Source organism: Panulirus ornatus, chromosome 5 (assembly GCF_036320965.1).
Source record: "Panulirus ornatus isolate Po-2019 chromosome 5, ASM3632096v1, whole genome shotgun sequence".
NCBI classification, from domain to species: Eukaryota; Metazoa; Arthropoda; class Malacostraca; order Decapoda; family Palinuridae; genus Panulirus; species Panulirus ornatus.
Window position 1 is genome coordinate 38659752 of NC_092228.1, and position 26491 is coordinate 38686242.

At 48.4% G+C, this 26491-nt stretch overlaps 1 protein-coding gene across 10 annotated transcripts in view; it reads left to right on the plus strand.

Moving 5' to 3' along the window:
• The window catches only part of LOC139748667 (hexosaminidase D-like), a 111360-nt gene that overhangs the window by 21438 nt on the left and 63431 nt on the right, over positions 1-26491 (plus strand). For 3 of the 10 annotated variants that reach the window (XM_071661941.1, XM_071661939.1, XM_071661940.1), the window contains exons 1-2: positions 19846-20001; positions 25767-26440. The gene's annotated coding sequence lies outside the window, so the exon portion shown is untranslated. Of the gene's footprint in view, positions 1-3000; positions 3373-9435; positions 9471-19816; positions 20002-20062; positions 20274-25766; positions 26441-26491 lie in introns of those variants that run through there. The other 7 variants (XM_071661936.1, XM_071661934.1, XM_071661931.1 and 4 more) reach the window with 6 other exon arrangements.

Sequence of the window (26491 nt, forward strand, 5' to 3'; positions counted from 1 at the left end):
TTCTCCAGATCCATAAATGCTACATACAAATCCATTTGCTTTTCTAAGTATTTCTCACATACATTCTTCAAAGCAAACACCTGATCCACACATCCTCTGCCACTTCTGAAACCACACTGCTCTTCCCCAATCTGATGCTCTGTACATGCCTTCACCCTCTCAATCAATACCCTCCCATATAATTTGCCAGGAATACTCAACAAACTTATACCTCTGTAATTTGAGTACTCACTCTTATCCCCTTTGCCTTTGTACAACGGCACTATGCACGCATTCCGCCAATCCTCAGGCACCTCACCATGAGTCATATATATATATATATATATATATATATATATATATATATATATATATATATATATATATATAGTGTGTGATCCTTTCCAATATATATACCTATGAATAACATCTTTTAGTAGATATCCTGCCCAGCTTCAGTTGTTCTCAGTTTCCAATGTTTTCTGATATATTAAGAGTAATGAAGTGGTACACTTGTTAGAACCGTAAACATTGCACTACTACCATCACATTACCACCATTGATCACGACTGTACGACCCTTCACCACGACGGTATAACCTGTGGTTGTAATGGTTGTATAGATGGTGAGCAACACAAGTAGTACCCCAGGATCAGTTGTGTAGATGGTGAGCAACACAAGTAGTGCCCCAGGATCAGTTGTATAGATGGTGAGCAACACAAGTAGTACCCCAGGATCAGTTGTGTAGATGGTGAGCAACACAAGTAGTGCCCCAGGATCAGTTGTGTAGATGGTGAGCAACACAAGTAGTACCCCAGGATCAGTTGTATAGATGGTGAGCAACACAAGTAGTACCCCAGGATCAGTTGTGTAGATGGTGAGCAACACAAGTAGTGCCCCAGGATCAGTTGTGTAGATGGTGAGCAACACAAGTAGTGCCCCAGGATCAGTTGTATAGATGGTGAGCAACACAAGTAGTGCCCCAGGATCAGTTGTGTAGATGGTGAGCAACACAAGTAGTGCCCCAGGATCAGTTGTATAGATGGTGAGCAACACAAGTAGTGCCCCAGGATCAGTTGTATAGATGGTGAGCAACACAAGTAGTACCCCAGGATCAGTTCTATAGATGGTGAGCAACACAAGTAGTGCCCCAGGATCAGTTGTATAGATGGTGAGCAACACAAGTAGTGCCCCAGGATCAGTTCTATAGATGGTGAGCAACACAAGTAGTGCCCCAGGATCAGTTGTATAGATGGTGAGCAACACAAGTAGTACCCCAGGATCAGTTGTATAGATGGTGAGCAACACAAAATGTTCATGGCGTGGAGCAGTGTCCTGAGGTTGTGTCTGTTTTATAGTCACAACACTTGTTAAGGTGTGAGTCAGTATGTGGAGGAGGAGGAGGAGGAGGAGGAGGCTGGTGCAGGCAGCCAAGGTCTGCAACATTGTCCTGGTCTCGGGAAGTGAGCTTAACTTGAGCTATTGATAAAGTTTGCAGGAGTGATGTAGCCAGCCATCTGCTGGGCCCTCTCTTCTTCTTCTTTTTCTTCTTCTTCTTCTTCTTCTTCTTCTTCTTCTTCTTCTTCTTCTTCTTCTTCTTCTTTTTACTGCTTATCTTACCATACCTGCGTCTCGTGTGTGTGTGTGTGTGTGTGTGTGTGTGTGTACTTGTTATGTGCTGTATTTGTAGAGTAAGTGTTGCCTTACCAACAGACATATAGCTCCACCCATTTCATATCACTTCACATACGATAAAAGAAATGTTGATATTAATTAAACATTACAATACCGTCCCGGTTTGTTCAGTTAGGGCCAAAATGTAACACGGAGAAAAAAATCTTATTTCCAGGTTTCCTCTTGTTTACAGCAAACAGTACAGGGTTTCGTGAGACTAGACGAGAGACTACAGGGTTTCATGAGACTGTAGACAGCAAACAATTGTTGTCTTCATGAGGCCGTACACAGTAAACAGTCATCAGTAGTGTAAACTTATACATAAACAAGGGACACCGTATTAATTTAAGATTCAATATTTATTATGTTTGTTTATGGATGGTACAGGTAACAACACCTTCATTACTGAAGTGTGGAGACTGGTAGTCACTAACAACAGTAGGGTGATTATTAGTTGGTTAGCTCTGTTGTTCATGGTTATCATACGTGGGAGGTTTCTGTTGTGAGCACTGCTGGTCTTCTGTTTCAGGATGTTGTTGTTGTAGGTACCGTTGGCATGTATGTTGTATAGTGTCTTATGTTATATGTTAGTGGTGAGGTCAGTCTTCGTGGTGTGTGTTGTATGTCAAGGTCATGACCTTAGTGTTGTGTGGTAAGGTCATGACCTTAGTGTTGTGTGGTAAGGTCATGACCTTGGTAGTATGTGTTGTGTGGTAAGGGGGTTGTGTGGTGAGGGTGGGTTGTGTGGTGAGGGGGGGTTGTGTGGTGAGGGGGAGGTTGTGTGGTGTAGTCAAGAAGGTCTAAGGATTACCCACCAGCTGGGCAGGCAGGGAGGGAGGGAGGCAGACCTGTATGTTGTGTACACTTCCAGTGGTGACATTTAACTGGTAATAAACCATTTATTCCCCGTCATTCACGGTGATCACGGTTTCCCGCGGGACAATAAGACGTTGTTGCCGCTGGAGGAGGCACACCTTCACGTAATGGTGGGTCGGCCGACAAACGTTCCTGGTGACCGACCGACCGACCGACCGACCCGACCCGAGCAGTCGGCTAATGTTTGCGTGTGTTTTGGTTGCCGGGTCGAGGAACGCGTACCATGCTAACAGTTTCCTCCTGCACCGCTTCGTCTGTGGTTATCCCGTCCAGAAAAATGCGGTTTACGATGTTTGTGTGGCCGCTGGCAAGGTATTTGTACCCGAGGTGGCTGACTCGGTGAACTATGAGGGAAGAAGAGAGAGAAATAAGACAAGTGTGTGTGGCCAAGACCGTGAGAGTGTGGGTGTGGGAGGGGAGAGCACGGGTACAACCCTCACGGTCCTGATGGCTAGGTCGAGGGGAGTTGCGCACCACGGCGCTCCGCCCGCCACTCTCGCGCACCCTCACCAGTACTCCCTCTGGTCTGCGCAAGTCCCGCTCTCTGTTTACTTGATGTATTCCCCTCCTTGTATGTGGCGGCCGCGTCTGAGGTGCAGGATGAGCGGTTCCCTGGTGTGATCCTGCAGGAGGGAGTGTGTGCCAAGGGCGGGCTGTGTGTGAGGGCCTCAGAGAGGGCGGGTTGGAGACACCTTCAAGACCCGCGCCAGCAGCAGGCAAGGTACAGGAGGCCTTATTGATCTCAGCCCGATCCACTCGATTCTGGACGGCCGCACTGTGGCGGTGGGTGAGAGTGTGAGGTGTGTGAGTGAGTAGCCTGGACACCCACACTCATCACCACAAGTAAGTACAACACATAGATGTCTTCCACACACCTCCATCGTTCATGTATCCAGCTAACGTACTCTGCAGTCAAGCTCGTCCACTGATCATTAAATATTTCCAGGTTCTGTAATGACGTGAGTTTCTTCGTGCTCAGCTGACCCTCTGTGTTGGGGGGGGGGGGGGTTAGTAGTAACATTGTGTGACATGATGATGATGATGGTTGTAATGGTTGTACATAACCAAGTGTTGACGTTCATGATTATGTGCACCACATGTGGTAGTGTCATAAGTGTCAACCAGTGATGGTGTCACTTATGTGTCAACTGATAACAGTGTTTCATTGATTGACCAAGTGTCAGTTCAAGTAGAAGTTAGACTTAACTCATGTGTACGTACACATATGTCGTAGTTTGTGCCGCTGCAGGTTGTGTTGTAGCCGCTGGGTGATGGTGTTGTAATTGGTGAGTTGTGATGGTGTCATAACATGAGGTGAGTGTTCATGATGTGCCACAACTGATGTCATAAATGGTCATGTTTACATTATTGGTCATGATGTGTCAGGATGGCTGACGGTGTCATAGTGTCAGGATGGCTGACGGTGTCATAGTGTCAGGATGGCTGACGGTGTCATAGTGTCAGGATAGCTGACGGTGTCATAGTGTCAGGATAGCTGACGGTGTCATAGTGTCAGGATAGCTGACGGTGTCATAGTGTCAGGATAGCTGACGGTGTCTGTCATAGTGTCAGGATAGCTGACGGTGTCATAGCTGACGTTCTAGTGTCATGCGATGAGTGAGTTGTTGTTGGTTGTGGCCGCCCAGTGATGGTTATTGTGACGTATGGTTGTTATAACTATCAGTACAGGAGTGTAACTTACATTAATGTAGGTATGTCTACCCCAACACTTGCCTCTGGGATCAACATACGTACATGGATCAGTCACATTGCTGGAGACCGCTCCCGCACGCCTCCCCACCACAACCTGAGTGTTGGAGGTCGCGTCCCGCATGCCTCCCCACCACAACCTGAGTGTTGGAGGTCGCGTCCCGCATGCCTCCCCACCACAACCTGAGTGTTGGAGGTCGCGTCCCGCATGCCTCCCCACCACAACCTGAGTGTTGGAGGTCGCGTCCCGCATGCCTCCCCACCACAACCTGAGTGTTGGAGGCCGCGTCCCGCATGCCTCCCCACCACAACCTGAGTGTTGGAGGTCGCGTCCCGCATGCCTCCCCACCACAGCCTGAGTGTTGGAGGCCGCGTCCCGCATGCCTCCCCACCACAACCTGAGTGTTGGAGGCCGCGTCCCGCATGCCTCCCCACCACAGCCTGAGTGTTGGAGGCCGCGTCCCACATGCCTCCCCACCACAGCCTGAGTGATCCTCCAGACTTTGACATTTGACCAACGACTTCAAGTTTTGAGCAGTGGGCAGTCCATATTACTGCTGGTACTTGAGAGAGAGAGAGAGAGAGAGAGAGAGAGAGAGAGAGAGAGAGAGAGAGAGAGAGAGAGAGAGAGAGAGAGAGAGAGCGTAGCTTCATCTACACGCCCACTTCTCCAAATTATAAAAGTAATTACTTAGATTTTTGTTATTGTGTCAGCCTGGTTCGTCTAGGGTCAGTACAAGTACTGAGCAGTACACGGTAATACAACGTAGTACATTTGAATATGTTCTGATAATAATATTACATGAAACTATGATGATGATGATGGTTGATCTTCTACCACAATATTATGATGACATCTTGGCTCACATACTGACGCTGTTTACTTGTGGTTATTAGTGTTGATCAAGTGAGTGTAATGAGGGCCAGTGGGAGGACATGAGTGGGTGGGATACACCATGGGCGGGCCGGATCTACGGGCGCACCATATCCGGACACAGATGATCAGATAATAGATAATCCGGTGATTAAGATAACGGTGTCCTCCCCCAGGTATCCAGGTCCATGACCAGGTCATGGAGGTGACCTGTTGGTATGATTTGGTTTCATTACATTTGCCATACTTACTCGTCAGTAACATGGTTTTGTTATATTGATAAAAGCCCATACATGTGTGTAGTTATGTTGGTATATAGAGACGCATTATGCTCACCTCCTCGTGTTCAGGATCATGTACGTACGTCACATGGAAATGTTTGTATCTTTACTCAGGGAGTCAGCCAAGATGTTGGTTATGTGTGCTACGTATATGTACGGGTCATACTTTGTGGTGGTGGTGGTTACTGTGTGGTACGGAACAATTCAGGTCAGGTTAGGTTGTGGTGTGTGTGATACAGAAGAGGTCAGGTCAGGTCAGGTTGTGGCGTTGTGGTACAGAATAGGTCAGTTCAGGTCAGGTTAGGTTGTGGTGGTGTGTGGTACAGAAGAGGTCAGTTCAGGTCAGGTCAGGTTGTGGTGGTGTGTGGTACAGAAGAGGTCAGTTCAGGTCAGGTCAGGTTGTGGTGGTGTGTGGTACAGGTCAGGTCAGGAAGTAGCTACGCTACCAAATAATCTGTCTGCTTGTTTCCTGCACGTACGCCCTTGCGTGCTTGGATGTTTGTGAGTCAATGTTTGCATGTGTTTTCCGTCGTGTTCACATGCATGTGTGTCTGTGCTTGCATGGATGGCCTCAGCCAAGGAACTAGTTCCATTATAACAAGCAGTGTTGGTTTTCTGCTTGTCTTTGTATGCACAGTCACGTACATTTGTTCTGCCTTACAGAACCGTGTGTGCTTGCGTGCGTGTACCTGCATAGTCCCAGCCGAGTACTTTAGTTCTGACATACAATACCGTGTCTGCTTGCATGACTACACCTCCCCTGCCCCCCTCTGCTTGCATGTGTCACTTCTGCTCGCACATATGTTGGTAACTTTGCTTTCATATTTTTGATCACCGTTACATACATTTGTCATGTACTAGTGTACGTTCAAGGTCGTACTGATGATGTACTACTAATGTAACATGTTGTAGTGTTGTTAAACATCACACTCTTATAACCTCACCTACACTACTGTGATCAAGATGATTACAACCAATAGTTGTAACTACAATACAGACAGTTGGACTTGTGAGAAAAACTGGAGGAGATTGTGGGAAGAGACCACACTGCTGGGATGATGGTAGTGATGATGGAATGTTGGTAGTGATGATGGAATGGGACGAGATTTGATATTGGACACGACCCATGACGACCCTGATGTATGACTCCATCCTCATAACACACACACACACACAGGGAAGTTCGCTGGCACATCAGTAAACATGACCTGTGTTGACACTCCTCTTAGTTGTACAGGGTCAGCACGGGGCGTGTTCAGGGCTGGCCCTTGAGGGGGCAACACACACACACCTCAGCCGGGCCCTCAAGCCACATGACCCTGATGCGGGTCCATTGCTGGTAAAAAGATTCCTGGTGAACACGCGAGGCAGAAGATGGGGGTCACGGCTTGGGTCATGTAACAAACTGACCAGAGAAAATCATCATAAGATATATATATATAATATGAAAATAACAAACTATGACGTTATAATATGTTTGATAATGATCAACCAACGTAAACATCATCACCTTATCATTATGTTCTACCATCACACTGACCCTATAACCACCTGCTAACCTTAACACCTTCATGGTACAGGTTATAAACTACAACACAACAGGAGCTGCCATCTTGTAATCTATACTGGCATAGAAAACGATGAATACGTGACCCGCTAGTATGGCAACCAGGCAACAGATGGCGCTGGCCTCGATGACATCCTATTGTTATGCGTCGATTTATTATGAACGAGGTGATCTGCTCGTCAATACTACCCCCCTCTACCCCCCCCCCCCACCCCCACGGTGACTAAGACGGTGGACGGGGTAGGGTGGTGGTGGTGTGGGGGGGGGTAGTGGTGGGGGAGGCAGGGAGGGTGGTGGGGGGGTAGTGGGGGGAGGGGGGAGGGAGGAAAGATGATTCTGTCCCTTCTGTACGTCCCCCCTCCCCCCCCTTCCCCCCTCCCTGCCACACAAACATTTCCAGAAACCATTTTCTCCAGAAATGAGACAGGTGGGTGCGGCCCCCCCCCCCTGCAGGGGGCGTCCACTGGCTCGTCTGGGGGGACGGAGCGGGTCCTTCCTATGTAAGAGGAATGTCGTTTTCAGGCAGGGGGAGTGACGTGCTGGGGTCGTCACCAGGCAGGGGGAGTGACGTGCCAGGGTCGTCACCAGGCAGGGGGAGTGACGTGCCAGGGTCGTCACCAGGCAGGGGGAGTGACGTGCCAGGGTCGCCACCAGGCAGGGGGAGTGACGTGCCAGGGTCGTCACCAGGCAGGGGGAGTGACGTGCCAGGGTCGTCACCAGGCAGGGGGAGTGACGTGCTGGGGTCGTCTTGGTGGGAGTGTCACGTCAGAGGGTCGTGTGGTGGTGGCTGGGGGTGGGCCGTGGTGGGGTGTCGTGTCACATGGTCGTCTCTCAGGAGCAGGAATGTCGTGTTAAGACGTCGTGAAGAGGGAGGGTATCGACCTGTTGTTATGTACAATGTCACTCATGTGGCCTTATGACGCGATGCACCTCTCTCTCTCTCTCTCTCTCTCTCTCTCTCTCTCTCTCTCTCTCTCTCTCTCTCTCTCTCAGGAAACTGAAACATGAAGATTAGACCCGCAGGGGTTCGAATCCTAGGTGCGGTAGTCGTCCTGCATCCAACTTAGATGTTCATCCTTACCTCTGGGAAGGTCGATAAATTGGTACCTGGTGTGTGTGTGTGTGTGTGTGTGTGTGTGTGTGTGTGTACATACAAGGTTGAGGGACGGGACAACACGGGTGTAAAGTTGTCTCCTCGTAACATGCAAGCAGTAATGACCTACCTACCTACCAACCTACCTACCTACCTACCTACCTACCTACCTACCTACCTACCTACCTACCTACCTACCAACCTACCTACCTACCTACCTACCTACCTACCTACCAACCTACCTACCTACCTACCTACCTACCAACCTACCTACCTACCTACCTACCTACCTACCTACCTACCAACCTACCTACCTACCTACCTACCTACCTACCTACCTACCTACCTACCAACCTACCTACCTACCTACCTACCTACCTACCTACCAACCTACCTACCTACCTACCTACCTACCTACCTACCTACCTACCTACCAACCTACCTACCTACCTACCTACCTACCTACCTACCTAGCCCTGGTGAAATAGGACAAATAGGTGGCAATGTTGGGTCAAGTTCAGGTAAGGCGAGGTCAGCAGGGGTCAAGCTACATCAGTAAGGATCTGGGAGAGGTTCAGCTTGGGTCAGTTAGGTCAAGGCGGGTCTGGGAGATGTCAGGTTAGGGTCAGCTGGGTCAAGGCGGCTCCAAGTTCCTGGGGAAAATGAGATACGAATACATGCTGGAGGACCCCGCTAATACTGTCCAGGTCACAAGGGAGAATAGATTGATGATGATAATGATGATAATGATGATGATGATGATGATGATGATAATGATGATGATGATAATGATGAGTGTCTTGGAGAGCTGGGTGTCGATCAATGTGGGTGTGGGGTGGAGGGGGAAGGGCTGTGTCACGGGATCAAGTCGAATTATGGAGAGTGTGAGTGTAGCCTGAGGTCAGGTGAGACGCGACCCTGGTAATGACCAGTGAGGTCAACACCTCCAGCCTGACGCCTCCATCACAGGTCATCATGCCCACACGAACCAGCCCACCTACCACGACACCCACCACTGCCTCACCAGGACCCACCCTCCTCCAGGGTGGGCAGTCCACCCACCACTGCCTCACCAGGACCCACGCTACTCCAGGGTGGGCAGTCTACCCACCACTGCCTCACCAGGACCCACCCTACTCCAGGGTGGGCAGTCTACCCAGCTTATCGGTGTCACTGAACCATAAACTAAGCTGGAGGGAACACGTTACCTCCCGCCACCAGAGATCCCTCGTCCCCAGGTTGCAGTTTGGTACCACAGCTGGGCTCAGTCCACCCCAGCTGGTCTTTATATTATATATAGATATATACATGAGTTATGTATAGACAAACATTCTTGATGGTCATGATATAAACTATCCTAATTTTACCTTGTTCTTTACAGACTGCGTACTGACGGTCTCCACACCTGGACATACGGTGAGTACCACTAGCAGTGTGACCCTGGTCTGGTTGTGGTAGTGTGGAACACATGACCCTGGTCTGGTTGTGGTAGTGTGGAACACATAACAACATGTGGATAAGTATATAGATTGTTCAAGTGCGTCATAGATTAAGTGAAGTGTGTGAGTAATCTGATGACGAAGATTGTTATGGCTAGAGTGCGTTGCCTGCCCTCCTCTCACACTCTCACTACACCTCACACACTCTCACTACACTTCACACTCTTACTACACCTCACACTCTCACTACACCTCTCACACTCTCACTACACCTCACACACTCTCACTACACTTCACACTCTTACTACACCTCACACTCTCACTACACTTCTCACACCCTCACTACACCTCTCACAATATGTAACGTTCATCTTCCTCCCACACACGCACATATACTTCCCCTTAACCCCTCAGCACCACGCTTTTGGTCGTTTTGAAGTTCAAGCTAATGGCCTCGTTCGCTCGTTAAAGTGTAAATGACTGGATCTCTGTAGCCCCAAGTTGTAACTACCATAGCTACCTGCACCTCCCCCTCCGCCCCCCCCCGGCCATGGGAGTGGGAACATGAGGCTGGGGTGGGGGGTGGGGGGTGGGGGGGTAACCATTTCTCTCTCTGGCCACCTGGCGTGTACGAGGTGGGTGAAGTAGTTTACTGAGGGTAACGAGGGAATTGGTGGAGACCTAACCTTCCTGCAGGTGGTGTGAGGAGGAAAGTCTTACCTTAATATATGACCTGGCCAGCCTTACCCACCTCCCCTACACACACAAGAGAAACAACAACAACAACAGTAATGATCAGTGTTGTGACTACTGGCAAGATGTTGTTATCTCATGTTGAGGATCTGGTGGAGCAGCAGGCAACCGTCCCACTCACTGCTGACCACTCAACACCTCACCTGCTGGTTAGGTTAGGTTAGCTCCTGCCTCAGTGCCTGCATGGTGGGAGTCCAGCAGTGCCTGGATGGTGGGAGTCCAGCAGTGCCTGCATGGTGGGAGTCCAGCAGTGCCTGGATGGTGGGAGTCCAGCAGTGCCTGGATGGTGGGAGTCCAGCAGTGCCTGGATGGTGGGAGTCCAGCACGTAGGAGACCGCTCCTCCGTCAGTGTTGGGACTGTCCCCACCATCCCAGGAGGTGGGACTGTGGCTGGGATCGGCACACTGAGTGACCTTGCACTCGTACACTCCAATGACGTTTCCCGTCTCGTTACGTTATTCACAGTGTGACGTCATTAGCCTTGTGACGTCATCTGCTCCAGAGCTCGCCCGCTCCATGACGTCATGAGCTGTCAACCGTTTATTAAAGGTCGTCTCTTGGTGGTGTTGGTGATGGAGATAGTGTTGGTGACGATGGTGTTGGTGATGGAGATAGTGTTGGTGACGATGGTGTTGGGTGATGGAGATAGTGTTGGTGGCGATGTTGTTGGTGATGGAGATAGTGTTGGTGGCGATGGTGTTGGTGATGGAGATAGATAATGATGGTGGTGTTGTGAGGGTACAACATGGTATATTCAGGTTCTCAGTGTGGCCAAGTGAAGGTTTTCACTGCTGGATCACTGGGGATGTTGTTCATACACTGCTGCTGGGGAAGGTTAGGTACTAAGGTGCCCCCCCCACACACACGTGGCCGGCCAGGTGAGGTGAGGTGAGGGGCACATACAGGCTGCTTGACGGAGTTACCTCATATAACTTGTGTTGGGACGATGGCGAACATGGGAGCCAGGTGTGTGGGAGACGGTAGTGGAGGGAGGGTGGCAGCCAGGTGTGTGGGAGACGGTAGTGGAGGGAGGGAGGGAGGGGAAGATAAGGGAAATGTGAGACAGATGCATGAAGAAAGCTGGCTGTATAGTATTGGTAAGGGAGAGGATGTGCAGCATGATAATGTCCCTCATGAGAGAGAGAGAGAGAGAGAGAGAGAGAGAGAGAGAGAGAGAGAGAGAGAGAGAGAGAGAGAGAGAGACAGCTGAGGGTGCAGTGTGCTGGTGAAGTGTGTGGTATTGAACATTGTGGTACTTGACCAACACCTCAGGCAGGCAGTCACCGCCCCGGGACTGTATCTGGGTGACAGTCAGTATCAGGGGGACAGTCAGTATCAGGGTGACAGTCAGTATCAGGGTGACAGTCAGTATCAGGGGGACAGTCAGTATCAGGGTGACAGTCAGTATCAGGGGGACAGTCAGTATCAGGGTGACAGTCAGTATCAGGGGGACAGTCAGTATCAGGGTGACAGTCAGTATCAGGGGGACAGTCAGTATCAGGGTGACAGTCAGTATCAGGGGGACAGTCAGTATCAGGGGGACAGTCAGTATCAGGGGGACAGACAGTATCAGGGTGACAGTCAGTATCAGGGGGACAGTCAGTATCAGGGTGACAGTCAGTATCAGGGGGACAGATACAGTATCAGGGTGACAGTCAGTATCAGGGGGACAGTCAGTATCAGGGGACACCATGAAGCTTGGAGGATGATGTAAGAACAGGTGTTGGCTCCTGCCTCCTCCCGTCACCCACGTACATAACATTGTAATTATCATGTATGGAGAATAATGGGTTATAAACCCTGGTCATTATCCTGGTCATTATCCTGGTCATTATCCTGGTCATTATCCTGGTCATTATCCTGGTCATTATCCTGCACTTTGTGGATTAATGAAGGAGATGAGACAGTCTGTCTTGAGGTAACCTAACCTAACCAGCAGGTGTGGTGTTGTTTGGTTGTGGTTACTTACCACAATTTACGTGAGACCTGTCTCGTGGAACATTACTGAACGATCCTTTATGAAACAAGAACCTGGTCAATGTTGATATGTTAAAGTAGTCGACGTTTGTGGTCCCAGATGACGTGCACACAGTAATGTGGGAGGAATGTTGGAGGTAGTTCATGGAAGGGCAGGGTTCGAACCCCGGAGCGCTGGTCAGGTAGTTCACAGAAACGAGAAGAATGCAAGCGTTGTACCCTGTGTGACCCGCTAGTGATGTTCTTCAACTTGTGTTCTGGTAATATAACACAGTTACACATGAAGAACATGAAGAATAAAGAAAATTATACGATAACGAAAAAGAAATATACATGTAACTGATGAATAATACAACAGTGTAAAATAAATGTAACAATATTCAAAAGTATTGAAAGTAAATAAAAGGATAAAGAAAACAGTATGTTAGAGAAGAACAGAAGAAATCCAACCAAAATGTTTAACTTGACTCAGCACAACACACCACAACACAACACAACACAATACAACACAACACAACACAACACAACACCAGCAGCAGCAGCAGCAGAAGGGAAAGTATTTGTATATGTTTGATGTTGTATGTGAGTTATATTGTGAGAGGTTATGAGCAGAGCTGAGCAGCCAGTCTGGTTCACCTGGTCATAACCTGGCTCAGTCATGTACATTATAAACCTGTACACAAAAACTAAGGTATTTTAGGAAACAAAAATTACCACAAGAAATGTGGAATTGTAATACAAGAAAAGACGGTTGATAAATATGACGGTCAACATGTGAACCAGAGAGACGGATGTAAGACACAAACTACAATAAAACATAATCGAGTTAACAGATAATAGGAAAGTTTGACACTGTAGGTCACCAGACATATTGCCGGGGGGGAGCTGGAAGTCCAGGATATTGTGTTATTAGTGGGAACTGCCCCCCCCTCCCCCCACTGTTCAGGTTCCTGGAAGACGTAAATAACTTGTGGGGTCCCCACTGCCCCAGGCACCTGGACGTGTGTGTGTGTGTTGTGTTGTCACATGTTATCATAATGTTATCAGTGCTTATCACTCGTTCGTGCACGTCCTTATCTTGCACGTCCTGCAAGTACATGACTGCAAACCTGAGCCAGACACCAAGCATGATCCAGCACGACTGCTGCTGGGCAAGCACTGTGTGGGGCAAGCACTGTGTGGGGCAAGGCCAGTGTGGGGCAAGCACTGTGTGGGGCAAGGCCAGTGTGGGGCAAGCACTGTGTGGGGCAAGGCCAGTGTGGGGCAAGCACTGTGTGGGGCAAGGCCAGTGTGGGGCAAGCACTGTGTGGGGCAAGGCCAGTGTGGGGCAAGCACTGTGTGGGGCAAGGCCAGTGTGGGGTAAGCACTGTGTGGGGCAAGGCCTGTGTGGGGCAAGGCCAGTGTGGGGCAAGCACTGTGTGGGGCAAGGCCAGTGTGGGGCAAGCACTGTGTGGGGCAAGGCCAGTGTGGGGCAAGCACTGTGTGGGGCAAGGCCAGTGTGGGGCAAGCACTGTGTGGGGCAAGGCCAGTGTGGGGCAAGCACTGTGTGGGGCAAGGCCAGTGTGGGGCAAGCACTGTGTGGGGCAAGGCCAGTGTGGGGCAAGCACTGTGTGGGGCAAGCACTGTGTGGGGCAAGCACTGTGTGGGGCAAGGCCAGTGTGGGGCAAGCACTGTGTGGGGCAAGGCCAGTGTGGGGCAAGCACTGTGTGGGGCAAGGCCAGTGTGGGGCAAGCACTGTGTGGGGCAAGGCCAGTGTGGGGCAAGCACTGTGTGGGGCAAGCACTGTGTGGGAGTACCACAACATTGTGTTGTGTGCCATGCCACTCCCTCACTCCCTCTGTAACACTACTGCATCTCACCCAAACATGTGTCTGTCATGTTGTCTGCACACATGATGTTCACAACTTAGCACTTACAACACTCGCCCGACATCATGCATGAGGTATTACTTCTGTTGTGTTGCGTGAGGTATGTTGCCTCTGATGTATTGCCTGAGTTGTGTTGATAGAGACGTGTGTTACACGTGTTGTGTTGCACAGTATGTTCCTCGTTTAGGACCTGCTCACCCAACATGTGGTGATCAAACACATGTCTTATGACCTGTTGTTTGTTGTGGGTCTGGCTGGCCTTACCTCATGATGTTTACATGTAGTCAGGTCAGGTTTGCTGGAGTAAACAACAAACAAATAAGGACGGATTCAGGTAGGTGTGTGTGTGTGTGTGTGTGTGTGTGTGTGTGTGTGTGTGTGTGTGTGTGTGTGTGTGTGTGTAATGATGTACACAAGATACACCTGCTAGAGTACACAGGTTGGCTGGTGTGTGTGTAATGATGTATACAAGATACACCTGCTGGGGTACACAGGTTGGCTGGTGTGTATCATTATTACACATGTTAGTGTGTATTATGTGTTCCCGTGTGAGTTCGTCTGTAGGGGTCAATTACTGGGATGTGGTAGATTTATGTGTGTTGTATTGTACAGTCTGTTACCATGTTTGGTTACTCACGTTGTCACAGTAATCCCACAGTTTCCTACCTGAGTAATCCCGTAACATTGTAACCCAGTACACCCCAGTCATGGCTCTACCGTCCCATGGAATATTTTCCCATAAATCTCACATTAATCCCCTACACTCAGTTGGTTTCCAGTAATCCCTCTAGCATTGTCCCCAGTAAATCCCAGCTGTATTTTTCAGTAATCCCCTTCATTATCTTCCGGTTACCTTCAGCATTATGTATCCAGTAATCTTTAACATTGTTTCTACATTAATCCCCGGTGTTATTACCCCAGTAATCTCCAGCATAATGTTCCCAGTAATTACAGATACTCTACCCTGGTCGTCTTCACCAGTTTACCCCAGTAATCCCAGATGTAGCTCCCCATTTATCCCCAGTAATCCCCAGCATTATTGTTCCCCAGTAATCTCCCTGGGAGGTAGTGAAGATGAAGGTTGTAAAGGTTGTAAGTCATATAAAGCTGATGTGTTGCAAGAGCCTCCCGGGCCAGGCAGGTCGACCAGGTTGGTTAACTCTGTAAGTTTAACATTGTTAACACTTGACGTAAGGGAGTCAACTGATGATGATGATGGCTGGATTGTTAACGTTTCATTAAATCGGGATGAATTTAACGTAAGATTAAGTTTTATGATGTAATGTACAGTGTTGTAATCTCAGGATCAACATGTCAGTGTATGGAATCATGGCTTAATGTAGCGTACAAAGGGAAAGGATTTTTAACATTTAGAATGTTAACGTTAACTCGGGATATTGTAAGAACTTATTCATGATGTATAAATCGTTCAACTAAAAATAGAATTTTAACATTAGCCACGGAAATCTGTCTCACGTTAATGTGAGGGAATTTAACTGCGAAGAGACAGAAAAATCATGAGTTTTACTGTAAGTGAGATTTTTAACAATCATATATGCGAAGTTTAACCAAAAGACAGAAGTATATTGAACTGAGAACGGAATGTTTTCAGTAAATATGATAAATGTTGAAGGTTTAACAAACGGATGAGAGATGTAAGAGTCGTGGGTAAGGTGGGGACACATCATCAGTACTCGATAGTTAACGGTGGTAATTTGAGTATTTGAAAATGTTAAGATTCATTGTGATACATGACAGTTAATATTTAACATTTAAGAAGATAACAATATCAGAGAATCGAAATTCACCAATTAACAAGTTGGATATTCATGATAAATAGATAATAACAAAATTACTACAACATTTTAATTTAAACAGTTTTATAAACCGGAAGTAAGAAAGATAACTTGGCTGTAATTAAGAACAAAAAACTTCAAATCATTTTTTCCCGCCACAACGTAAGTGGAAACTTTGTGAGGAATTATAATGTGGGAGACTGAAGTTGATAAAGACTGCCAGAGTCACGAGGAGAATTTAAGACGCTTAGCTTGGGTTCCAGTACTGGCAGACGGCTTGAGGAATAGTTGTACCAAGACTAACTCACAACCACAACACATCAGCTTGTGGTGCTCTCTTGTTAAGGTTATGATGGGTCAACAGTGACCAGGATGAACCAGTAAATGTGCGATGTTTCATCATTGGTCATTACGTCTGACTTGTTAATGGCTGGGGCACAGATCTGCCTCGCCTTTATTTATTTTCGTATTAGGAAGATTTTATTAATGACCTTGTGTTGTGTCTCACACCAAGATTGTGGCAGGCATCATGTTCAATGTTCACAGTCATGTCTGCACCTTCAGTAGTGTACGGTGTGTGTCTATGTGCGTGTGTGCGTGTGTGTGTGTGTATGTGTGTTTCATAATGGGTTGAGTAATGTGGTCAGTAATGGGCTACCAACGTGCCGTAAAATGTTCACGTTTACCTAACCTAACCTAACCTAACCTAACCTAACCAGCTTGGGAAGGACTCAGATGGATTCTGTGTTGTGGAGTTTATTGTACAGAAAACTAGATGCCGGAGAACAGCTGTGTGTGTTGTGGATGACTTACTATTATTATTATACATAACGAGTAGTTGGCTCGTGGGTGGTGAAGACTGGGGTCGGATGTACCTGGGGTGATGTTGGGGTAGAGACGACACACATGTATGTCTGTAATGATGAGCTTCTAGGGCGACTGACTCTCTGGATTTATGGAGAGAGAGAGAGAGAGAGAGAGAGAGAGAGAGAGAGAGAGAGAGAGAGAGAGAGAGAGAGAGAGAGAGAGAGAGAGAGAGAGAAGGCTGAAGTGAGCGTGTAGGAGAGACCAGAAGAATGGGATATACAGGAGAGACACCAGTGATGTGCCACACTCGTCGTACAAGCGGAGAGAAAGATGGAAAATCGATGAAACTGTGCATGACGAAGCTTGGCTGAGGGGGGCTGTCATGCAGGGTCGGGGGGAAGTGTGCATGACGAAGCTTGGCTGAGGGGGGCTGTCATGCAGGGTCGGGGTAGGGGGGGAGGTTATGTCTTAATGTATGGCGAGGTTTACGTGTGGAGACAACACAGAGAAGGAAGGAAGAGATGAAAGAAGGGCTGAAGGAAAATATGAATGAAGGAGCTGAATGTTGGTAGTAGTGGTGATGATACAGGTTGTGATGGTGGTTGTGGTTGTGGTTGTGACACAAGTCTCCTCCCCACCCACCATCGTACATAAGGATAGGACGGTATAGCACAAGGCTCCTCCCCACCCACTACCCTCCAGCACAGAAGCCGGCAAGAAAATATCTCTAAGGGAACATCATGTTGAACAGAGAAGTTATTCATAAGGAAATCTGACAGAAATGGTGAATAGAAACCATTGTGATGATGTCATATTAGCTGCTGGATACTCTGGGGAGGCCAGTTCTGGGTGAGGAATAAAAAATCCAGTTAGGGCGTATTATACTGTCATTTTCTAACTGGCTTCTTCACTTTTTCCCGGACTATGGAAAGCTTCAGTAAGGCCGTGCCTTGATTATGATAAGAAGAGGGTAAAAGAGAGAGAAATTACTTGGGGGAAAATGTTGTATGAGTTTTTGAGGTTATAGAAAGTTTCCTTTTACACAGGATCAGGTGTTAGGAATTAGGAAAGATATGAGAAGGTAAAGAGTTCCAAAGTAAGGAAAGAAACAGACACCACAGTTGCCAGCCACGCTTGAGTTGCCGACGGCCACACAGTCATCATACGAGGCAGTCGCTTGCTCAGTATGTCGTGATGTAGCTGATGTTGGGGGCGCACAAGCAGGCTGATGTTGAGAGCAGAAAGTGAACCAACACAGCTGTGTAGGGCAAGTGGGTCAAGTTGTGAGGTCAGACGGAGGAAAGTTGATAATCAGTTGGATTACTGTGGTAGTGGAACCTCCACACACCAACTTGCTCCTCCTACAAGGACGGATCAATCCTCTGTGGTGTGGGGTCAACTGTTGACATCAGAGTTAGTTTACAACATGTAAATCGGACTTGTAGTTCAACAGAGGCAGTCTTGGTTACGTGTGTCTGGTGTAGGTTATTGTATACATGATTTCCTTGATGTAAAATGATGTTGATAAAGTATGTGATTCATAATTGTTTACGGGTATTGTTTATAATTCTCACGTCGTCATCATGTGTTGATATCTGAGGAAACTTGTAATCACGATATGGACGACGAAGGAATATAACTCGTGTGATTCTGAAGAATAATTGTTGTTTTGTGTGTGGTGTGTGTGGTGTGGTGTGGTGTGGTGTGGTGTGGTGTGGTGTGGTGTGGTGGGGGATGGTGTGTGTGTGGTGTAGTGTGGTGTGGTGGGGGATGGTGTGTGTGTGGTGTGGTGTGGTGTGGTGGGGGATGGTGTGTGTGTGTGGTGTAGTGTGGTGGGGGATGGTGTGTGTGTGGTGTGGTGTGGTGGGGGATGGTGTGTGTGTGGTGTGGTGTGGTGGGGGATGGTGTGTGTGTGGTGTAGTGTGGTGTGGTGGGGGATGGTGTGTGTGTGGTGTGTGTGGTGTGGTGTGGTGTGGTGGGGGATGGTGTGTGTGTGGTGTAGTGTGGTGTGGTGGGGGATGGTGTGTGTGTGGTGTGGTGTGGTGTGGTGGGGGATGGTGTGTGTGTGTGGTGTAGTGTGGTGGGGGATGGTGTGTGTGTGGTGTGGTGTGGTGGGGGATGGTGTGTGTGTGGTGTGGTGTGGTGGGGGATGGTGTGTGTGTGGTGTAGTGTGGTGGGGGATGGTGTGTGTGTGGTGTAGTGTGGTGTGGTGGGGGATGGTGTGTGTGTGGTGTGGTGTGGTGGGGGATGGTGTGTGTGTGGTGTAGTGTGGTGTGGTGGGGGATGGTGTGTGTGTGATGTGGTGTGGTAGGGTAACGTGCTCGAGAGAAGGTGGAACATTTGACCACGAAGTGTGCGGTGAATGTGCGAGGGGTGGAAGGAGCGTTTGAGTATGTGTGAGGGGCTGATGGAGTTTGTGTCTGGGTAGGAGGGGTAGAGTGCGTGTCTGGGTAGGAGGGGTAGAGTGCGTGTCTGGGTAGGAGGGGTAGAGTGTGTGCCTCGGCTGGTGGTGGTGGTGGTGTGTGTTGGCAGGTACGGCTGTGGTCTGGTGGTGGTGGTGGTGTGTGTTGGCAGGACAGCCAGTCGTACCCTGCAGCGTTGCCTCGGTTTTGATCACAGGTGGAAATAGTCATCGTTTTTTCCTCCTTCCATCTGCCGTATAATTCACCCGGGGGGGGGGGGGGGGCACACAACATGTCAACAGTCCTACACCATCTGCCGTCTCGTACATTTGTAACGTTGTGAGCCAGCTAGGTCGCGCCAGCTGTCTGCCAATGTGGTTCTCACCCCCCATGTTATACCATTCATCTTCCATGTTAACTTTAATATTTACTTTATATTTAATGTAAGATGTTGAGTTTCGGTCGTGTGTGTGTGTGTGTGTGTGTGTGTGCAGGAGAATGGTTACTATTTGGCCTTCAGTAGTTTTAATGTGTTATGACGTTGTTAGCTAGTTCGTAGTCGTCATAGTCAGGTTTCTTCTGTTTGTCTCTTGGAGTAAATTTGATAGTGACGTCATGAGGTACATCAAAGGCCCTGGGTTCATTACTGGCACTGAAGAAATGATGGGAAACATTTTCTTTGGCTCTGCACCATGATTGATCTGCCCTCCATGACGTCAGATTTGTTTTGACTGTGCGCCGACCTGATTGGCTGTTGGATCGTGACGTCGTAGGCGGGTGGTGTGCGGTGGGAAGCGGCTCACCAGAACACGTTAGTGTGGGTCTTGTGCTTGTGGTAGACAGACACATCGCTACGCTCCTGGGAACTCTCAATCTCCATGCTTTACGACTTTGAGAAGGACACTGTATGTATACTTACCCCATTTGAAGTCATATATATAGATAACAAACACAGAATAAGAGATAGAACACAAAATGTGGAGTTTCCATGACTTTGAATTTAATGGTTGTGTTAGATGTGCGGAAACATGTCTCATAGTAAGAAGGGAATACCTTGCTTGAGTGGTGGGCTGGCACATCTCCAAGTTACTGGTGAGATGGTGAGGCAACGAAACGTGTCTTGGTGCTGCTCCTAAATGCTGACAACATGATAGACATTGGTGTCCTGGTGAGGCAGGTGGGTATATACATCCTTGTGACCTGGTGAGGCAGGTGGGTATATACATCCTTGTGACCTGGTGAGGCAGGTGGGTATATACATCCTTGTGACCTGGTGAGGCAGGTGGGTATATACATCCTTGTGACCTGGTGAGGCAGGTGGGTATATACATCCTTGTGACCTGGTGAGGCAGGTGGGTATATACATCCTTGTGACCTGGTGAGGCAGATGGATATATACATCCTTGTGACCTGGTGAGGCAGGTGGGTATATACATCCTTGTGACCTGGTGAGGCAGGTGGGTATATACATCCTTGTGACCTGGTTGGTCTCGTGAGGAGGACCTGGCAGGCGGGTCTGGTCAACTTGCTGACTAATACTACGGTCGGTGATATATATGACACTAGACACCAAACTTAACACTTGTAGGTAGTACATCGGTGGTGATGGGCAAAGTAACATGTTACGGAACTTGGTGACCCAGGGTGAGGTTGTACTGATGCTGACGAGGTTGTGGTAGGTCATGAGAATCGAGGTAATAACTACTATAACCTGAGGACAGGTTGTGATGTGTTAACGGTGGATGAGACAATGATGTGATGAATTAGTAAAGTTATACTCGTAACCTGAGGTCAGGTCATGGAGGGATGTGATGACCTGTAAAGGTTTTGATCATATTGATGATGACCCTGTCTGGAGGGTTGTGGTGCAGGTGATAATGTCTTCCTTGTATACACCAAATAAGGTTGTTGGTGGTGGAGATGATGGTTGTTGTACAACATTGTTGTTCATGCTAGACAAGATAGTACGGAGCCCGAGGTTACCTTAGCTAACATAAGATAACGTAGGTGGTACAATTGATAGTCAAAGTAATTGTTTTCTCGTTGACCATACCTGTACCGTACCTTACAGGGTCCGGCACTCTGAACCAGCTGTGGCGGGAACCGGGTCCGGCTGGTCCAGCTGTGCCGGGGACCGGGTCCAGCTGGTCCAGCTGTGCCGGGGACCGGGTCCAGCTGGTCCAGCTGTGCCGGGGACCGGGTCCGGCTGGTCCAGCTGTGCCGGGGACCGGGTCCGGCTGGTCCAGCTGTGCCGGGGACCGGGTCCGGCTGGTCCAGCTGTGCCGGGGACCGGGTCCAGCTGGTCCAGCTGTGGTGCCGTGAGTTTCATCTTGCATTTTACCGGCGCTTGACGTCTGGGGTTTGGCCTCATGAAGAAGTTAAATTGAATTTTGGTTTTTATGTATCTTGTGAAGATATGATGGGGGGGGGGCAGCTGGTGCTGTGGGTCAGTAGGGGGGCAGCTGGTGCTGTGGGTCATTAGGGGGAGCAGCTGGTGCTGTGGGTCAGTAGTGGGGGGGGGGGCGCAGACAGGTGGGTAGGATGACGCTGGTGGGGTGAGTAAAGAAGTGCACTAGAGATAGACAGACAGACAGACAGATGAGTGAAGTCAGATTTGACGGATCATCTCGAGTGACCTGACCTCAGTGTACCCAGTGGTACTGGAACCTTCCTGACCTCCTCCCTACTGACCATCTGCCCACTATTCCTCTCCTTAATTATAACAATAATTTGAAATGATGTAATGTGTTAAGTAATGATGTAAAGTAATATGTTAAGTAATGTGTTAAGTAATGATGTGTTAAGTAAAGGTCGTACCGTCATGGTACATGGTACACTGGCCCCCTCTCTGTGGGTGCCTTGCTGGTCGAATGCTATGATGAACATGACATTTATATTGTAAATATTTGTAGTATGTAATATGTAAATATTTCAGTAAGGGTTTGTAAATAGTGTAGATGATGTAGGCGTGAAAAATATTTACGTGTGTTTTCAGGACATATTTGAATGTTAAAGTAAATTATTTGTATAATTATGGTTTTCAGAAGAATATAATTTTCGCTGCTGTTTTAAGCATTACATTTTTACATAACATTTTGGGAACTACAGTTTGTATGTGTTTGTTTCCTGTGGTGTTGTGATTCTTGTCAATTATGTTGTAACATAACTTTTAGTTGAGGTTTTTATGGACGTTTTCGATTCGATTGTTTTCCAATATTTGGTGATTAATGAAAATGTGGGACGGGCCTCTCGTATTGTTGCCATAGTGATTGGCATATGTTTTTATTGTTATGAAAAAATGTTTTAAACTGATGAGCTGGTAGTTTTACAAATATGTATAATGAGAATTTATTTAGGTTGTATAATGTATGCAGGTTGTATAATGCTGTATAGTTGAGATTTATATTGTTGCGTTTTATGTGGTGGATTGAAATGTATTGGAAATGAAAATGTTAGTATATTATGATGACATTGTGAGATCAAGAACAGCTGTATCTCTCTCTCTCTCTCTCTCGCCAGACAGAGCCTGGTTGTAGGTAGTTGTAGGTATTCTCTGGTTTCCTGTCTTCGGGACAGTACGGGGGGGGGGGAGGTACTGGGGAAGGTATGTACTATCATGGTGAGCATCGAGGTCATGATAACCACAGGTGGTGATGACCTGACCTCGCCATGTGGACACGGGTAGGAGACGTGGGAGAATACAGGAGGTGATGGGACGTGCGAGGTGGAATTTGGAGAGAGAGAGAGAGAGAGAGAGAGAGAGAGAGAGAGAGAGAGAGAGAGAGAGAGAGAGAGAGGTCAGGTTGTGGCCATGTGAGACAGTGTTTGTGCCATGATGTATCACAACCAGGCTAGTGAGGAGGCAGTGTTGTGGGAAGGTGTGGACGTGTGTGGAGGCTGGTAATGGTGGAGGCTGAAGGCAGGCAAGTTGGTTATGTGATGGAGGAGACCTTAAGTCTTGCAAGACGGGTCCCGGGTGGTGAGGGAAGGGAGTGTGGCGGCAGGAAGTGAGTGGGGAGAGCCAGGAAGCTGGGGTGAGGGAGACATGTGGTGTGTCGCTATGGTCAGCAGGGGTGTCGCCCGCCCGGCACACCACAGAACATACGAGGAACAGTAACAGCTGGGCAGAACAGCTGGCTGGTCATCAAGGTCATACATAGTCTACACCAAGAGTAACCCCCCCCCCCGTCGTCACCTACGACAAGTGGGGAACACACGGGAAGTGTTCTCCCCCCTCTCCTCTCCTCCCTTCCCTCCCCTGGCCACATCAATCTTTGATGAGTGATATTCTTATACAGCAGGACGGGCGGTGAGCGCTACGTGCCAGCGAGGTCTTGTGGTCAAATGTTGTGGAAGTTCTCCAGTACACCTGGCTGGCGTGACCAGACCACATTAAGATGTAAGAAATGGTAGTGAGGGACGCCGGCCGACCACATATTGTGTCCACCTGAAATCTTGATAAAGAAAATGGTTTGTGTCACTCTGCCAACGTTGACTTCTTTCAGGCTTCTATGCCTCGTGACGTCATGTGGTGTGGGCGTGTCTATAGATAGCCAGCCTGTGACGTCAGTGGTGGTGTTACGAGGATAGTTACGACAGCTTTGTAACATGTTACCTGATCATCCATCATACTATTCCTGAACATGTTACATTCCTGCAGTGTGAGGTGTGACCATGGTCGACGTGGCTGTTTGTGTCAGTTGGCAGTATTGTGAGCGGCTACGTCACTGGAGAAGGAAATTGAAGACCAAAGCCCAGTGAACCTTCCAGATGAGGAGCAGTGACTGTGTCATGCAACAGTGACTGTCGTGCAAGTGTGGTCACTGTTGACGCTCATGTGCTGCTGGTGAGGACGTCTGTGTCAACTTACTGTGTCACGTACCACAGACGTCATCATTACTGCTGTGCCTCCTCCCTCCCTGCTGACTCCAGGTCCACCTGTGTTCATATATCTTGCCCCCTCCCCCCCTGTACACTCTAGATGTGTCTCCATCTGGCACGAGCCAGGTACACTCACTGTCCCTCCCCAGTGCGTCCCAGACTCGTCTACCCTCACCCCAGCCTGGCTTCCTTCACCTGTGTTGCCACTGAACGTGTGAGCCACACCACGGAAACGTGTGAGGGAACTGGAGCAAGAGGAGTCCTTCAGACCTCTCCAGGTCCTGGGCTGTTGCTGGCTGCTACCTACTGACCTCGGCAAAGAACCATTGAGTTGGGAAAGCTTGGGAAAGTCTGGTGTTTGTATGTTCATGAAGGACTGGGAAGGTTGAAGATAAGCTGAGCTCACTCAGGGAACAACACATCATTGAACCTTGATTTCCGCCCAGAGTTATTGATGGAAATATTGTTGTTGGTGGAAATAAAGTGTAGATGAAAGCAGACGGAGCTTTGTCATGATAGAAAACGTGGGAGAGGTGCGGAACTTGGCAAGCCAGGATGTGTAACATTTTACTTCCCTTGATATGAAGGATGACTTGTGCCACCATGAGACTACACGTGATTATGTTGTGTTTATGTGAGGCACATGTAGGACCAGCCAGGCAGAGGGTCGTGTGTCAAGTGAGGCGGGCAGGCAGGAGGAGGAGGAGGAACATGCCACCAGAAGATGATATGAGGGTTGACGTCTGTATCTCTGCCAGATAGTGTGATGAACGGCTTGTGTCAGGAGCCGCCAGTGTTACCATCATTCTCTGTACACACTCGCACCACATCTCGTTTTCTCTGAGTTTATCAGTTTTGCCCATCAGACAGGATGGGTCAGGTGTTGTGCGAGGATCATGACCTCATGTGTTGCATGACCTCATGTGTTGCACACGGGAGATGGTTGGTCATAGTCGGGTCACACAAGTAAGACCACAGCTGCCTGACCTGACGTTTTCTGTGTCCAGATCTTGTGTGTTGTTATCGTCAGGTTTTTAATCATTCATACCAACAGGAACCTTGCGTTCAGCCAGGTCAGTTACAGGTCAAACTGGAAGTGTTGACCTGTGTCCTCACACCACACCACGGCGACGTTGTTAATTAACATGTTATTGCAACCTACACTTATCACTAAGGTATAGATTTCTGATTAATTATTCTGCCGTAATTGATTAATGTGTTCTGTTTGGAGTAATGATTTTTCCAGTCGAGATTACATATGTTTTTACTATGTCTGGGATATTTAATCTTCTAGCTGGGTAGGAGTCCCTGGCTGGGTGAGACTCGCTCGTTACTTACCATGTGTGTTGTCATACTGACTCACTCGTTACTCATACTGACTCACTCGCTGTCGTTACTTATACTCTGTGGTTACTCATACTGACTCACTGTGGTTACTCACCGTGGTTACTCTCGCTATAGTTACTGTAGATAGACTGTGGTTACTTACTATGGTTACTCACTGTGGTTACTCACTAACACGTAGTTTATTTTACTTATGATATTTGTCGTGACTTAATCATGCCTGTACATCATTACTAGATGTTGCTGGCCTACCTGGACATGTTGCCAGCTTATCTGGACATGTTGGCAGCTTGCCTGGACATTTACAGAACCATAACTAATTAACATGTTTGTCTTCAGATTAAGATGTAATGAGACATTGTCTTGCTGGGGCATCAGTAATTAAGTTTGTAATGATGTAGTTCCTGTGGAGGTTAGTTAATGATGAATTATTGTTCTGCTGCAGGAGTGAAGCTGAGGACCCGCTGGAGGGAGGCACATGAGGAAACGACGGGCCAAATTGTCTTGAGGAGCTGGGGGAGGCAAGGCTAGGGCTGGTCGTGCACGTTATGCTGGCTCGCCTGATGTGAGCAAGATAAGGTCCCACCCAGAATATCCCTCACCAATGTTGAGGTCCGGTAGTCTTCCTCACTCGTGACCTGACCTGACCTGAGCTGCGGGACAGTACCCCTCTCTCCTGTGACGTGGTGGGAGGAAAGACCCATCTGGGAGAGGAGGCCAGCCAGTGTAGGCGGCAGTGACAGACTGTACTACCCGGCGTACACCTGCGAACCTTCCTGGAAGTCCATTATACGAGCAACGTTGATCACTGTCGCAAGTGCCACTTGTGTGGTGAGGTGCAGGAGTGAGGTGGTTGTGGACCGTGAGTCAGGTGAACCACTGCTTCAGGAGAGAGAGAGAGAGAGAGAGCGTCACACGAGGTGAACATCTACGTGTCCTCGTGAACACGACATGTGAAACTTGTCTGGTGTTAAGAGATGAACAGAGCCGCTGTCTGCCGTGTGAACACGTTGGTTCTTGTGTGTGTGTACAACTGGTCACTGGACTGGACAAGGTCACGCTGGGTTGGAGAGGACGTCCCTCGACTGTTGTAGCCGTGTGTGGCTAACCATGTGACAGGTAAGTGACATACAGACTACAACTTTGTTTGTATTGATTGTTGTTGTTGTT